The sequence below is a fragment of the Lepisosteus platostomus genome, chromosome 2 (genome assembly GCF_059453375.1).
Source record: "Lepisosteus platostomus isolate fLepPlt1 chromosome 2, fLepPlt1.hap1, whole genome shotgun sequence".
Classification (NCBI taxonomy): Eukaryota; Metazoa; Chordata; class Actinopteri; order Semionotiformes; family Lepisosteidae; genus Lepisosteus; species Lepisosteus platostomus.
In genome coordinates, this window is record NC_142612.1 from 55,027,455 (window position 1) to 55,043,128 (window position 15,674).

Sequence of the window (15,674 nt, forward strand, 5' to 3'; positions counted from 1 at the left end):
GCAGTTTGTTCCCCTCTCCCACCTCCCTTTGGGTAACGACGCGCCGCCTGTTCTCAGATTTAAATCCACCTCGACTTCGTTTCCACTTGTGTCCTTAGGTTTGTGTTTCACTGCTCTTTGTGAAATGAATTCAAAGACATGGAAGGAATGGTCAGTTGCAGTCCTTGAGAACGGAAACGGACATCTTCACTTCAATCCATCTCACAGCTGAGTAATGTCACCAAATTGATTACTTGGAAAAGATGTACGGTCACCTGTTTTTTTTTATGTCTAAGTTTAAGTTTCTAAGAGAAAAGTGACAATAAAACATACAGGACTCCTGTCCTCAAAGACTGGTAGTGACCACATAGCCTAAGGTAAACCCCCATGCAGTTAGGAACATGCACCTCAGATGCATTTGAAACAGTTTTATCCAGAACCTCCTGAATACACTCATTACACTGAGTCAGTCCTGGTAATAGTCAGAACCAGAAGACTGTGATGACTATTCCACAGTAGTTGAAGACTGTCAATTGCAGTTGACTGTGGTTATTACCTTCTGATGAGTGATGCTTTGGAGTTCCTCTGTTCTCTGAAACAGATTTCCTTGGTGACTGCAGTGCTGTACAAGCTTGGCATGCACCTGTGCCTCTTAGGATGGCTTGTGAATTTATCCAGACCACATTATTTTAGGCTACTATCAATGTATGCTCCCTTTGTTTCCAACTCCTTACACAAGTTGCCCATTATGGTTTTGATTTGCATGTTATTTTCTGTTTGAAAATCCTAAACAAATAAGATAAACCAATATACAAACTTTGTTCAGCCCATATACAATACTACACAAATTGACAAAATCTTACAGAGGAGCCCAGAATAGTTTAAACAGATCTGCAAAAAAAAAAGCTTTTCATTTGTCATTCCGTTCATGAACTATTCTGCTAGAATTAGGGTTTCTGCCGTTTGTAGTAGTATGATGATAATAAAGAATCAACAGGAAAGTTACACTAATAGGTACAGCATTTTCAATGTCACAATGTTTTTTAAACAGAAATATAATGTATTAAGAATGTATTAGAAGTGATTAGAGTGGGAGACGGTGCATGATTTCTCCTCTCTAATATGAGACACTGTGCTTAGAGACGGGAAATCAATTCTGTGGAATCTTTATGTGTTATTGGTTGAAACTGTTGCAAGGATCGCGCATTGTTCAGGGCTGCCGCTGTTGTCCTTGATATTGTGAGCCTGTCAATCAAGGGGCCGGTGAGTTTTGCTGAGCTCAATCTGGATAAGGGGAGGTAGAAGGGGCGCGTTCACAGCGCTAAACGATCAAGTGGCTCCTCTCTCCGGCTGCGCAAGTGCGGGGCTCATTTGAGCCACAAGCGCCTACGGATCTCTCTCACAATCTAACGGGGGAAGTCTCAGCAGCCGAACTGTCGATTGATGCCCGGAATGCAAAGACTGGCGTCAGAGCAGCGGAGAAGCGCTTCCCCGTGACGATCTGTGCCAATTGAAACTTGTTAGCTTCAGGTGGATTATAGGACAGAATGACTTTTGCCAAGCAAGTAAGTTATTTGCACGATTTTTTTCAGCATGAAGAATATAATATCGTGATATAACAATATGCGTGACTGAAGAGTGCATCCATCTTTAGACAATACAGTATATTTGCATTAGGATCTCTTTTTTCTACAAGTTAGTGCTTCTTCACTTTTTATTAAGTAACAGTAATACAACTAATTTTATCACAGAAAAATAGATAAATAGCCGTGTCACATGAAAAAATGCTTTGGCGGGCGAAGGCTTTACACTTCGAGAAGTTAAAATAAAGCTTCCATTCAATGTGTAGAGTCACACTTCGTCAATATAGTGTAGAAACGGGTTCGAGGGTGTTTCGTATTTAATGTTTACAAATCCGGCTTACTTTCTGTAGTTACCTAAACGTAGATCACAAATAGATGTGGAGTGTCTGAACGTACATTTACATGTAAACTGGGTCCAAGCCGTTGTTACGTGTTATACAGTACAATGCCAAAGCTCCGGAGCTCTTCGATGGTGATTCGCGCAGGTACCCTTCAGTCTCCGGGAAATCATAAGCATGTGCCGATGCCATAGAGCAGCTTCAGTCGCCTGCAGTTGCAGAGTTTGAAAGGATCACGAGGATCTTCTCACTAGAGTGTAAATTCTCAATTATTATCATATCTGGCTTTTCAACATTATGCGTGCAGTTAATTATACTTTTAAATAAAAGCTTGCGACCTGAAATATTACTGTGCTCCTTCTGCAGGACATTGATTTTATGCCCTCCCTTCTACGACTTCGGTACTCGGAGGAGTTGGACGTTCTAGCTCGTAATATGTTATTAGTGGCTACTCCGTCTGCCTAGCGGGATGCATGTAATCAGATTCTGGGCAAATCTAGTTACAGCGATCTTCTGAGGCATCGCTTTTAATTTGTTGTTTTATTTGCAATTTGTCTTAATGGCTGGAGCTTGTTGATTTAAAACGTGTAGTTCCTCAGTGTCAACTACAGTTGAACAATTGAAAAAAAAGGTGCGCACGCTTTATTATTAATTCGATACAGACCCAGAACCATATTGACAGGGTAACTTGGACATTCAACGTGTTCTGACAATACATACTGTGCCGTACTTGCCTGTTAAATACCTGGGTAATGAAGCAGATTCCAGTCAGATTCTTTCCACAATCTATTGAGTAGTGGCATACAGTATATGTTTTTTTCTTTATTATGTTGAGATACCATGCAAACAGCTAGTAACATCGCTGCGGTTATACGGGTGTTTAAAAGAAAGGTAAAAGTTTGAAATAAGCTGTGCCTTTAAAACGTTGGGTGGAATGTTCTGCTCGGCTTACTACAGCGATAGATCATACTACCTCTGTCTGTTATCGATACATTGCAAAGGATGCAATGCAAACAGGTGTCGCAATGTGTTTTATACAGTACTTTAAACCAAAACATTACTAGAAAGAAACATGCAACAGTTCGAATTTGACAAGGAGTATCGATTAAATTATGCGCACAGTGTTGGGCTACGCACAGGAAGAGCACAGCCCTGTGCGCTCTGAACTAGCTGTCTTCATCGGAGCCATGTGTAGTTTTGGACCGGGATGTTGTCGGCGGGGAGTGAAGGATCAGACGCCGAATCGTGTGTAACATCCCTGACTGTAAATGTGTTATTCAAAATGACGCATTCATACTGTACAAACAATTCTCAACTTGGAAAACATAGGAAATGTGTATTTAATGGTGCGGAAATCCACTGTATCACCCTGCAACTCACAACTGGCAGCCCACTGAAGCTCAGCAGGTGTGAGCTTGGTCAGTACCTGGATAGGAGACCTCCTGGGAAAAACTAAGGTTGCTGCTGGAAGAGGTGTTAGTGGGGCCAGCAGGGGGTGCTCACCCTGCGGTCTATGTGGGGTCCTAATGCCCCAGTATAGTGACGGGGACACTATACTGTAAACAGGCACCGTCCTTCGGATGAGACGTAAAACCGAGGTCCTGACTCTCCGTGGTCGTTAAAAAATCCCAGAGCATTTCTCGAAAAGAGTAGGGGTGTAACCCCGGCTTCCTGGCCAAAATTTCCCATTGGCCCTTACCAATCATGGCCTCCTAATAATCCCCATCTATGAATTGTCTACATTACTCTGCCCTCCTCCCCACTAATAGCTGGTGTGTAGTGAGCGTTCTGGCGCACTATGGCTGCCGTTGCATCATCCAGGTGGATGCTGCACATAGTAGTGGTGGAGGGGAGTCCCCATTACCTGTAAAGCTCTTTGAGTGGAGTGTTCAATTATTACAATTCAATCATACGAGCACAACTTATTGATCATTCATAAAATGCATGTTGTTTTGTCAAATGTATGGCAGTTGCTAAATGAAACAGTTCTGCAAATGACCAACATGCCCACATGCACTTACTGGACATTTATGGTAATGTCCATCTCTTTTTCCACAGTTATTCATGGTTGCTCAAAACAGATTATTTAGCATCACCAAATTAGCACACATCCAGCTGTGGAACCAGATAATAAAAATACATCCAAGACATAATAGGCCATAATAGAGTGGGCAAGCAGTCAGTGTTAGACAACTGTTTGAAGATCTCACTGCTTTTAGATTTTGATGCCAATGTTAATTAACACTGAAAGAAGCCCTGTATCAGCTCCAGGAGGTTATTTTGTAAGACATATGCAAATACTATTAACAGAGGCTAATGATTTCTGTGGCTGTTGGTAGTGTGAGAATGTCAGTGAGATGCAACCCAGACAGAGGATTAACCTTCTGTCTCATAACCACTTTTGTGTTTTTATACTTTGCTGGTGGGGAATCTGTATTAATATTCAGCTCCTTTGTCTTAAGCAGGTTAGATCTAGTAGACTAGACACTGACTAACTTCAGGAATACCAGCTTCTTTCTAGAGATAATCTGTGTCTCTGTCAGGATAATCTTAGGATCACCTGTTTCAACAATGTAAAACGTTAATGTGTTTGGCGATGTTATGGGTCACGCTGTGCTTTTCTTGGGTACTATTTATTTGGGTTTGTAATTTGTTTCTGTGTTTGTATTTCATGAGGATTAAACCAAAGAAAGCATGATCTTCTAGCAAAATGTACTATACTGTATATGGAGAAAATTGCTTTGAGAAAAGAATATTTCTTGTTATTTTCTAACGAGAGAAGTTTCATTCACGTTTTATAGTTTCATATGCTTCATTTCAGTTCCATTGGATCATGAAAGAGACTCTCCAGTAGTTATCCTCTGTTCTTACCATCCTTATGTTTAAGTCAGAATTGCAATGTCAGTGGATTTTGGGATGTGGAGCTCAGCCTGGAGGAGTCCCTGTGGTATCTTTCTATGAAGAAATAGTTAAAACAGATGATATCCCTGTCTTTTGATCACTGGAATGGGAAAAATCATGTACCAGCTCAAGAACCGCTCTGCAGTTGCTGTTTGGGACTTTGAGAATGCAGATTGTGATTAGGTATTTTTTCACGCTTTGTCTCTTTGCGTATTAACAGCAAAGCTTGTTTAAATCTGCTTGTCTTTCTTCAACGGAGTGTATCATTCCTGTAAATGAACCGCATGAAAGCTGACTGCACATACATTAAGATGCAACAGACCATCATGTGAAAGGCTGTTATTTAAAATTCATAATGCATGCTGGGACTTTTTAGTAGGGTGAGGGTGTGGATCACTGTGCGAGGTCAAAAAAATGCCAGTTTTGGCAGTGCAATCTCTTAATCTTGCAGAAAAGAGTAAACAAACAAAAGAATAATCAAAACAAACAAAATCAAAGACAGTCAGATAAAACAACTGTCAGCACTATAACCTTATCTCTATCCTAACAGACGTTCTAACCTGTCAGAGAACAGCACAGTTGAAACAATATGCATACGAAGGGTGTTAGTCTTCAGTTTAAATAATGTGATTTTTTTTTTATTTTGAAAGATACTGTAAAAGACTCTAGTCGAGGGAGAAAGTTTTAAACACTTTCCGTTTCACTTCCTTTTGTATTAAAAGACTTTGAGATCCAACAGTACAGTCTAAGCTCCTTACTTGAGCTGTCAGAGTGGATGAAATGCTCTGACACATTAAAGTAGGTAGTTGAGACCTTTTTTGTTAAAGGACCTTTGAAAGATATGAAATTCCAGGACCTTGTTTTCATTCCCTCAATCGGTTTCATGAGAAAAGAGAGTGCTCAGAGTGGGCTAGTCATTCTTCCTTTGGTTGGCCAGTCTGGTTCTGACTCCAAATGTTATTGAGAGTAAAACTACATCTGTAGACGCATGAAGAGATCACTTTTCAGCTCTTTAAAGCCATGGAGGTCCATTTGCATCACACTGGTGGCACCTACTATCACAGAAAATGACTTTTTCAAGGCTTTCCTCTGTGCAAGACCCCTATCTTAATTCACATGGTAGCAGAATGACCTGCAATGAGTAATACCTTAAAGTAGAGTTGAATAAAATGTTGAAAGCAGTGAAAGAGTGGCATTTAATTAATGCAGCCCAGATGTTTGCATAAGTGACAGCAAATTTGATAATTGAGTGAACATTCAATATGACTCTTTGGTGGTGGTGATCCCTCAATCCTCTCTTAATAATCCAGGGCAGGGGCTTAAAATCCATTTTCAATTGAGGGATGGATTGTAGATCACTGGTCATCCAAGGGAGAAATTACAGACCATCATTAAAAATACATTTTGGATGAAAGATTTCCATGGGGGTTATATGAAATAACTTGTTCCCTGAAAGTTTCTTGTGTGGGAAACAGAGAAAATCAATGATAATGTTGTTTGTCTGGGGCTTCATCTGTGTAAGTGAAGGAGGGGGGATGTAACTCACAGGAATCTACACAGCTCATTAATATAGATTTAAGGACCAATGTCTGCACACATTCTCTCTTTTCAATGCAATGTGCCCTGCTTTACATAGTAATTGTAAATTAGTGCAAATAAGAAGATGGTATAAGCAAGAAGGTACCATGATAATGATGGTAATGTCCTCTGGCAATATATTGTGTCATTTCCACAGCAGCCTTTAGGAGGGTTAATAGGAAAATAATTACAAATATATATAAAACCTGTAAATTTGTGATGTTCTAAAGATCAAGTGTTATCCAGTACATAGCCTTCTAGTGAGGTTTATTCTATTCAATCTTCCAAAAAAATTACTTAAATCTGTTTCTGGTTTGTGAACATATGTATTTTTCTTTGCCAATAGAAACAGGAAGAATGTGGGTGGGACTGAATGGAGTTTGATGAAGCAATTGCATGTTCTTATGAGGCAGAAGTGATAATGGCAAATAAGTCAAAATGCATTCAACCATTTTCTTTTCACTTAATCCAATACAAGGTCATGAGGGAGCCAGAGCCTATGCTGGAAAACAAGACATTATGAACACCCTGGACAGGATGCCAGTCCATCAGAGGCCATACACAGACACAGAAACATACTCACACCAGGGCCAATTGTCACAGTACTGTAGCTAATTTACCTACCAGTATGTCTTTGGATAAACCCACATGATCATGAGAAGGACATAGAAATTCCATGCAGACAGCACACTAGGATTTAAACCCAGAGTCCCAGCACTGCAAGACAGCAATGCTAACCACTGTGCCACTATGCCTGACCACTCAAAATACAGCATATCCGCATTTAATTCTTATAAATTAAAATATGTTTTCTTTCCCATTTCTAAAGCTTTAGAGAACTATACTTTTTTGCGTTTCATGCTTGCTGTATGACACATTTCACCTGTTTTCAATGAAAGCACTAAAATATGTAAAGCCACACCCAGCCAGAAAATATTGGGTTTTTTTCAACACTTGTTGAGGTAGATAGAACGAGACCATACTGATGTAGATGAGGCATTTTTGATGTCACTTAAAGTCGGGCACAAAAGCAGGTTTAAGGAGCTTTCGGGTGGTGAAAGCAACTAGGTGCTTTCTGTTTGTGTTTTTAGATTTAGCCAGTGGCTAAATTCGTGAACCTCCGTTGGTTCCACACACACACACAGCTTGTTCAAACGGAAGCAGGTACTAGCACGCTTGGAAATACAGATGCAATGAGATGTGAGACTCACTGAAAAGCTGGTTTTGAAAAGCAGTGTTCACCGTGACAGCACTCTCAATCTACCTGGTCAACTGTTTCATTCTACAAACATGTTACATTTTGCATTTGGTAAAAGTGATGGACAAAATCATTAGTGGTATTTAAATAAAATATACTTTGAAGGAAAGTCCAATTAATATGCATCTTATGTTGAGAATTGATTTTACAACAGTAGTTATTATCTGTTGCTGTATAATGAGCCTTTATGAAATGAACAGTGCTGTTACTGTATATATTGTAAGATATGATATACAATATCTTACAATATGAAAAAGAATATTAAGTTGAATATAAGGCCATGCATGTTTCTCTTCATTACATATATATGATAAGGGTATGCTTTACTCAATCAAATATGTAACTATTTGACAAAATCAAAGAATGTACATCAATAATACTTGCTTGTCACAGTGTCAGTAATACTATTGATATTTTGTAATGATGACAATATATGAGTGTTTTTACAAGCCAAAAGAAATAGAAATATTAAAAGCTGGCCATGTTCATGTTATTGTCTTGGGTGACGCAGTGGAGCAATGGTTAGCCTTTCTACCTTGCAATGCTGTTGCCCTGGGGTGCTATCTGTGTGGAGTTTGTATTTTTTCTCTGTGTTCATGTGAGCTTCCTCCAGGTGCTTGTGTCTGTGTGTGCCCTGTGATGGACTGGTATCGGGTCCAGGATGTTTTCTGCCTTGTGCGCAGGATAAGCTCCAGCTTCCACTTAATGCTGAATTCGAAGTAATGGTTAGAAAATGGATGGATGTAAATTATCTCGTTAGGTTGAATTCTAAATTTACTATAGCACTGTACTTGACTTTTGTAATGTCATTGTTTATAGGTCAGTACCTGCTTTCTTTCTATGTCAACCCTGAAAAAACAGTCAGCTAAATAATGATGATACTTTTCAGACAATGTACAGGCATGTGTACCTGAATCTTTGTCCTTACCAGCCTCTAGATAGCAGAGATGGTATTTTCTCTAAATCAGGTATTTTTTAGGTTGAGGGCCATTACCAACCAGTTTATTGTAGGAGGGTAATGTTATTTTAATCCCAATATTCCAATTTTTCAACACATTTTAACTGATTTGCTCAGGAAAAAAAAACGTATTCATGGTCATAACATTTTGTTTTTCATTTGATCCTCTGCTTTCACCCTGTCCGACTGCTCACTGGTACTGGAAAAAGTGAATTCACTGAATGTGTTAGGAAATGTTGATATCTATTTAGGGTAGGTTTGCACGTGCGGACTTAAAGGATCATGCAGAAATTTGGAGCATTACTGTTAAAGCAAACCTTATTTTGAAACATCATTTTGCCCTTACTGCAGCAGCCACCCTCTTGCTGAATGCATTTAAGCTCTGTCTCCTGCAAGTTAATAATCTAATTCAGTCAAGGCCCAATATTAAGCAAAACAGCAGAAAGCAAAGATTAAAAAATTCTGTGAAGGTGTTGGATTCAGTGTTTCATAAAATGGGCTGCCTATTACCCGTGTGAGGTACAGAAAATGCAGTAATTGAAAAAAGAAGATATTAATCACAGGTGCCACAGAAGCACATTGGTTAAGCATTGCTACTGTACCTTGCAGTGCTGGGGCCCTGGGTTCAATTTCTGTGGTGAGTCTGTACAGTATGTTCTCCCCATGTTCACAGGGGTTTCCTCTGGGTGCTCCGGTTTCCTCCCACAGTCCAAAGACATGCGTGTAGATTAATTGATTTCTGGAAAAATTGGTCCTGGTGTAATATTTGTGTGTGACGTGCAATGGACTGGCATCCTTTCCAGGGTGTATCCTGCCTTGTGCCTGTTGCTTGCCAGGATATGCTCCAGCCCCTTTACCAGCTTGTATTGGATGAACAGTGGAACATTGTAAACAGACCTTTCTTGAATTGAGCAACTTCTGATAGACTGAATCATGTTTAACACTGGGAAATATTTGGAAATCTCTTTAAAATAGCATTAGATTCTCTTCACCAATATACTGGACTGTTAGATTCCCTTCACAAGCAACCTTTCACCAGTGTCGTTGTTTTCCTGATTCAGCCAAAGAGGTTTCAGATAATATGACTTGGTATTACAAAAATAAACAGTATATATTTTTAGCTTAACCATTTATTTGCACACAACATATAAAATAGATATGTTGAAAGCTTTCCACTAGTGGGTTTTGTGAACTATTCAAATGTAATGCTCAGAAGGTAGGCAGATGCCTTTGGGAAATCGAACCTTGGTCACCAGCTCCAAAAGTTATTTAATCATCAAATGGTCCAGATGCAATTAGTAAGGAGGAATCTCCCTCCCACAATCATATGGGCTATACATTCAAGTTCAAGTTTATTGTCATTATTCTCATATACAGGTGTATGGTATAACGAAATGCTATTTAGCTAGCTCTCAGATGGTAAGCAGTACAAAAAAAACCCAACAACAATACAATTGTATAAGAAAAGAACGACAGAGACAGCAGGCAATGTGCAAAACAATGACGGGTAACAGGTAATGTGCAAAACAAGATCAAATGTGCAAAATCATACATTAACAGAATGAAGTAAAGGATAGAAAATTATGGGGATTGAACTTCTTGACATGTGAGGTAGAGGTATATTTCAATGTGCGTTTGAGTTTTGATAAAGAGAGAAGGCACTGTAGGTAGGTGAGAGAGGCTGGGAGTTTAATAGTTTGATAATGTGGGGGTAAAAGCTTTCTCTGAGTCCGGTAGTCCGAGCCCGAATTCTCCGGTACCGTTTTCCAGATGGTAGAGGGTCAATCAGTCTGTAGCTGGGGTATGTGGGGGTCTTTGATGATGCTTAGTGCTTTCCTCAAGCACCGTCTGTCATAAATGAACCAGAACCAAGGTATGGAATCTGATGTGAGCCAGAAACTGGTGTAGAGAGACAAGGTTTATATTGTAGTCATGATCAATCCATTTAAGCACGCTGCACTCAACCTGTGTATTAGAAGGTGTTTTATACATGTTCTTATTAGAACATGTTTTAGAACATGTTTAGAACATTAGAAACTGTTTTATACATGTTCTAATACACAGGTTGAGTGCAGCGTGTGTACAGTAAATGGATTGATCATGACTACAATATAAACCTTGTCTCTCTACTCCAGTTTCTAGCTCACATCAGATTCCATACCTTGGTTCTGGCCTACAGGGCTTCCAAGCAGACTGAACCACCCTACCTCACGACCGCTGTCAGGGCCTCTGTGCCTACTGGGGCACTGGGATCTGTCCTTTCTGATTGTTCTCTGTGCTGCCCTCTAGTGGCGAAATGATCTACCTCCCACAGTCATTCTCACGGTCACTCGCCATCTTCAGTAAGAAACTGAAATCTTGTCTCTTAGGATATACCTGATCCCCGAGGCCCATAACTGACCATGGATTACTGTCAAGCAACTCATTCATACTGTGCAGCCTCCTGCACTTGTTTACTGTGGTTTTATTGTTGGTTTATGCTACTAGCACCCTTTGCACCTTCACCTGTTTTGATTGTAAATCACTTTGGATAGAAGTGTCTGCCAGATAAGAAGAAATGTAAAAGTGGACTTCTTGTTCAAGATTTTTAAGGTTTTTCCCTTTCTTGCATTTCTCTGGGTACATATCTCTTGTCATCTTTCATAGTTCCTCTCCCTGAAATTATAAAATTCACAAGTGGAGAATAAGATTGATGTTCAAGTTGACATGTACTGTACTGTATCATTGCCTGAGAAAAGGGTGGGATGATTTCTGCCTCGACTCCTTGAGGTAGCCAAGAGGCTTTTGACTGAGCGTGCTTCCAGTGTTTCTGCCTTATTCGAAAATGAAGAAAAATCAATAGGGTAAGCCTCCAGAGATAAAAAGCTACAGGATTGCTTTTTAGTAATAAACCTGCAACTGTCATGTCAGATACTCTGATGATGGGAAGAGCAGATGTCATATTTGATATTTAAAGAAGTATTTCTCTGTAGATGTGCATGAGAATACAGGAATTGTTGCACCCTGATCTGACAGTGCTTGTTTTGTTGAGTGAAAAGCTTTTGCCAAAAGGCTTATGGTTGTTGCCAGTAATGACAAATGAACCCAACTCTACTTGAAAGCCTTAAACAGAAAAAGGTGGCAGTTTTTATTTTTTATCTTATATTTTATATATATATTTATATATATATTTTAAATTCCACTGGCAGAGCCTGCAGTTCAATGATGTATTCTCTTTACAAAATGGAAAAATCACCTTGTGTATAGAGTGTGAAAGCTCTTGTTGGTATCATAACATAAAAAAATAGCTTGATTTGCAGTCAGGAAACAATGTGCAGTAATTATTTTGAAGGTGCCTAACAGTTAGGTTATGGGTATTACTTAAGGGATGAAGTATTTCAAGTAGGTAGCTGTGTCAGCATGCGTAGGTTGCAACGGAACAAGTAAAGGTTTATTCCTTGCTGAAAAGAGAAGAAAAGAAATACATCGTTTCAGCTGTGGAGCCTTGTTCGGGTGTTCGGTTGTTCGGACTCTTAAACCAGAGTCCTTCTGGTTTAAGTTGTTTCTGAGCAGTCATTTGCTCAATTGCCCTAATAAGGTATTTCTTTCTTTTCCCTCGGCTTGAAGTAGATGGTAATTTAATTACACCTGTGAAATGTACAGAATTCTGCCTCGGTAACTAGTAATTGAGCTTCAATCAATTGCACCAGGATTAGAGGGGCTAACCTAACAAAATCCATGTCAGCCAGCATGACCTTCTCAGTGGGTGACAGTTGGCAATAAGATTTCTGTCTTTCCCCAGAGAAGTGACATTGTCTGGGCTCTTCTGAGAGACATTAACAAGTCTGCCACTAGTCAGCTCTCTGAAAGTATCTGTGTGATTACTGAGCTTCGTCTCCCCAGTACACTGCACTCAAGGCTTTGGCTTAGAGACTGTGTACTGAGTAGCTTCTCTCTCCCTGTGTACTCAAAAAGACATATTTGTTGTTTTTTCAACCTCATTCTTTGGAAATATAAGAATTAACAAACAGTTAATAAACTGAAATATATTAAATACATTAAATTTAGTGTTATATATATATTATGGTGGCGTGGTGCTTAGCATTGCTGTCTTGCAATCCTGGGGATCTGTGTTCAATTACAGACTGGGGTGCTATCTTTGTAGAGTTTGTATGGTTTCCCCATATTCACATGGGTTCCTCCTCAGTGCTCTGGTTTCCTCCCACAGTCCAAACTTTTCTGGGAAAATTGGCCCCGGTGTGGGTGTGGGCATATCTGTGTATGCCCTGCGATGGTCTGACGTCCTGTCCAGGGTGTGCTCTACCTTGCTCCCATTGCTTGCTGGGATAGACCCTGGCTCCCCTGCAACTCTGAATTGGAAGACGCTATTAGAAATTGGATGACTGCATGAAATCGATTAATTATTAATAATGGCATCCACTGTAACAAACTGGTGAGAGAAACTTAAGTACTTTACTCTTGTGTGTAGAAACCTTTGGTAACCTCTGTATTCTATACAGGGTAGCGTAAAATGATGATCTTCAGATTGGTTTGACATGGGAGCCTAGTTTAATCTTATTTAAAAAGCAACACAGCAAGTGGTGTCTATCCTTTCGTGAGAGTATTGACTGTGGCAGGTTCATAACTGTGAGAACTGAGCTTGTATAACACTTATCTATCATTTCACATATCGAGGCAGCCACTGAAACTTCCGGGTGCTTGCAAAATGCAGATTATTTGCATACGGACACAAGAACTGTTTCATGCACAATACTTCATGTCTAGTCATTTGTTTACTTTCTAGAGGCTTTAGAACTGTTTCCATTAGTGAAGAAGCTCTATTTCTACCAAAGCAAAGCTACAAGAATGGAGTGGGTGACAGTAATAGTTTCAGAAGTTGTTTGCAATGTGTCATAATAACCTCCAGTCTTATATTTATGTCTTATCTAACTTTTTTTGTATAAGAATTGTATATATTTTGAAATGGAAATTGAGAAGTTCTAGGCAGAAATGAATTAATCCCACAGCTCTTATTAAATATCACTTGGGAAATTTAGGAATAGAAAGGGTGCAAATAGAATTTAATGACGTAGCATGTTTAGAATGACAAAAGTTGTTAGGCAGTGAGAAATCATTTTGAGTGTTAGGTTTTTGTCCTAAAAAAATCTAAACTAACGTTTTATTTTGAGATTAACTGTAAAGAATGCATTGTAAGCAGTGGATGATTTTTCCTTCCCAAAGACTTCAAAAGTTCGCTTCAAAGCTGTGTGCGATTTGTGTGTCGAGAGTTTCTGGGGAACCCTCTTGTCTGCCATGATAGAAGTGATGTAAGACTGTCTCCTGTGAGCACTAAGAGAGAGTTCTAACTTCACCTTTTCGACTCTTTCTGTCTCTTTCTGAGAGGGGGGAGGAGGAGGTGTTAGCAGGGACCGTGACAAAGCTGCCTGCTGAAGTGTGACTTCTTTGGTATTGACAAGATGGAGAAATACCAGTTGGGCTGGCAAGGGAACCTCCCTTCAGGCTTTTAGAACCAGTCAAGTTAGTGTACTTTCAAGAGAGTGCATTCTCAATGGCGTTCCTTTCCTTAGGGGTGTAACTGTTAGAGCAGCTTTTCTGTCTGAGTCCATGAAAAGCCTGCATCAAATGCAGTGAGCTGATGAAAGCAAAACTGCCAAGCAAGAGGTGAAACAGTACTGGCCTGCCCTAAAATTTCCTCGCTTCGCAATTTCCACAGTACCTCGGGAAGCAAAAAACCTGTGATCTGGATCCACCAGCCCGCACAGGGGATAACCCCAAAAGCGAACAAGGGGGATACTTCTTAGGAATGGCAGGAGATCACACACATGCATCACATGTATTTATGCACCGCCAAGCTCTCTATAACCCTCCTGCTGGGCAGATGTCATTGGCACTGCTGTCTGTCCCTCAATTTATTTTAGTGTTGATAAGGAGAAGCATAGCTTATTCCAGATTTGAATGTAAGGAGGAATTCAGGTTGCATTTTCTTGCAGGAATGCTGGTGCAAGTGACCTTTGTTTCATAACATCCTGTATTTCCGTCTTCTCTTTTCATGACATCAGGAAGAAGAAGTGTCTTGTAGTGAACAGGTCAAGTCCAGACTGACACTGAGATCACTGTGTTCACTTCTTCATACCCCTTTTTATCTCTTTTAATCACATCCTTTCTACAACAGCCAAACATGCTACACATGCTCGTTCTGTTCCCAGTAAAGATATAATAAATATAGCAGCTGAACATTATTTCCTATTTAACATAACCTGTTCCTATGCAGACCTACAAAAGTCCTCACTCCGTGCCTTAGTTCAGTTCTCCATAGTATTTTAAAAGCCACCTGAATAATGAGGCACCACTCAGACTTGTCAGAAATTCCAAACAATGCTTATTTCACAATCATTCAAAGTGTGAATAATCTAGCATGAGATAGAGATTGGCAATTCTTACCCCTTTCGTCATAATTTGTTCATTTTTAGTTAGGATTTAAGAAGATATTTGTGAACCTAAATGATAATGTGATAATGGTGCTTTATTAGCCCCACACAATTTCTTGCATTAGGAATTCATCTTTTCACATACCATAGCTTGCTCTCCATGAGACACAGACAGGGAGAGAAGCTTGAGGTCAGAGCACAGGGTCAGCCATTATACAGGACCCCTGGAGCAGTTGGGGTTAAGGGCCTTGCTCAGGGGCCTAACAGAGTAGGATTCCTCTGCTGGCTGTGGGATTTGAACCAGCAACCTTCTAGTCACAGCTGCAGATCCTTAGCCACAGAGCCACCACTCCACTAATGGGCTAAACAAGCAAAAGTCAAAATTTTATATGACCACTGTGCCCGCACTATTTTTTTGAATGGACTAGTTTAGAGGAATGGTTTAAACGGAAACATGGAGAAATGACCCACTTGTAGTAGAGGATGCCAGAATCCAATAAATAATAAAAAAGAATTAAGAGAAAGCAGTAAATATTTACCATTTTCTTTCAATCAACTATGTGAAACTTTATCATGCCCAGAGTCTGAATTTACAGTATTTCTCTATTTTGCCAACTGGGTGGTCAGTTTATTAGGTGCTTGGTTAGATTC

The 15,674-nt window shown here is 39.8% G+C and overlaps 1 protein-coding gene across 3 annotated transcripts in view; it reads left to right on the top strand.

The window, feature by feature from the left end:
- The first annotated feature begins 1,303 nt into the window (after positions 1–1,303).
- LOC148676560 (5-hydroxytryptamine receptor 1F-like) overlaps positions 1,304–15,674 on the top strand; it is a 71,292-nt gene continuing 56,921 nt past the window's right edge. For all 3 annotated transcript variants that reach the window (XM_088608697.1, XM_088608693.1, XM_088608696.1), the window contains exon 1: positions 1,304–1,544. The gene's annotated coding sequence lies outside the window, so the exon portion shown is untranslated. The remainder of the gene's footprint in view (positions 1,545–15,674) is intronic.